This window comes from Priapulus caudatus, unplaced genomic scaffold (assembly GCF_000485595.1).
Source record: "Priapulus caudatus unplaced genomic scaffold, Priapulus_caudatus-5.0.1 Scaffold114, whole genome shotgun sequence".
Classification (NCBI taxonomy): Eukaryota; Metazoa; Priapulida; class Priapulimorpha; order Priapulimorphida; family Priapulidae; genus Priapulus; species Priapulus caudatus.
In genome coordinates, this window is record NW_014577175.1 from 392,070 (window position 1) to 393,175 (window position 1,106).

The window sequence follows — 1,106 nt, forward strand, 5'->3', positions numbered from 1 at the left end:
ACAAAGCAACTTCACGAACCCTTCACTGCGCAGTGCTGCGTACCACTACCAGCAGCACGCGGGAAACGGTGCTACCGATGTTACGCGCTCTTGTGCGTGTGCGCGCCTCAGCGAGCAGAGCGTAAGCAGGTGTATTCAGGTAGCGGTACAGATCTATCGAGGCCGCAACCTCTCCTCACAGCCGACTCCCGTAGAAGAAACAGTCGTGCGTCTCCGCCGAGCTGTAGCTCACCGATGTGGACTCGGGAGCACCGTGCGTTGATCTCGCGTGTGTGTGGAACGGACAAATCTGCTATCTGCTTGCCGGGAGATATGTCTCGCTTTGCCGTAACAGGTGCGTTACGAGAGAGAGGTGGAAGACAGAGAAAGAGGAAGGGAGAAAGAGGGAGAAAGAAAGAGAGAGCGAGAAAAAGAGAGAGAGCGCGCGCGCGCGAGAGAGAGAGCAGAGTTAGCAGTCGTAGCCTTCCCTGTTTCCCTCAGTTGTTGTAACAATCGTAGTCGTGTCTTATCAACGAACTTTAACTGAGTCCATGAACATTGAAGTATATTCTATAGCCGCGTTCACACGATGGAAAATAACCATATGTATGCTCTACTCTATGTACATATATATATATATGTGTGTAGAGAGAGACACAGGGAGAGGAAGTGTGTGCGTGCGTGCGTGTGGTGTGTGTGTGTGCGCGTGCGCGCACGTTAGTTAAGCGTTTACTCAGGTTTTACGTCTACGCGAGTAGATTTTTAAAATCTGTGTATTTTGAGGCATCGTGCAGGTTCGACGTATATGCATAGTGTAATGATGGAGAAACTCAATATCCTCAATTATAATTATTAAAACCTTGGGGGCGAATTCACTATTTGTCAACGTTCCTAGTTTTGGGACGATTACGCATGCATCAGCGCTTACACTGATCATTCACGTTGGGCAAATAGTTTTTTATGCTGCAATGCAAGAGAACGTGGCTGTTTTTCTTGGAAGAGGAAAAGCTGCGTGGGATTTAATTACGCGAAGATATAATCACTCAATCCAGTCCCATCCCTCTGCCTCCCATCTCTCTTTCTCTCTCTCTCTCTCTCTCTCTCTCTCTCTCTCTCTCTCTCTCTTT

The 1,106-nt window shown here is 48.4% G+C and overlaps 1 long non-coding RNA gene across 1 annotated transcript in view; it reads left to right on the forward strand.

The window, feature by feature from the left end:
* The first annotated feature begins 251 nt into the window (after positions 1–251).
* The window catches only part of LOC106805458, a 70,673-nt gene continuing 69,818 nt past the window's right edge, over positions 252–1,106 (forward strand). The window contains exon 1 of the long non-coding RNA XR_001393435.1: positions 252–334. This is a non-coding gene — a long non-coding RNA (uncharacterized LOC106805458). The remainder of the gene's footprint in view (positions 335–1,106) is intronic.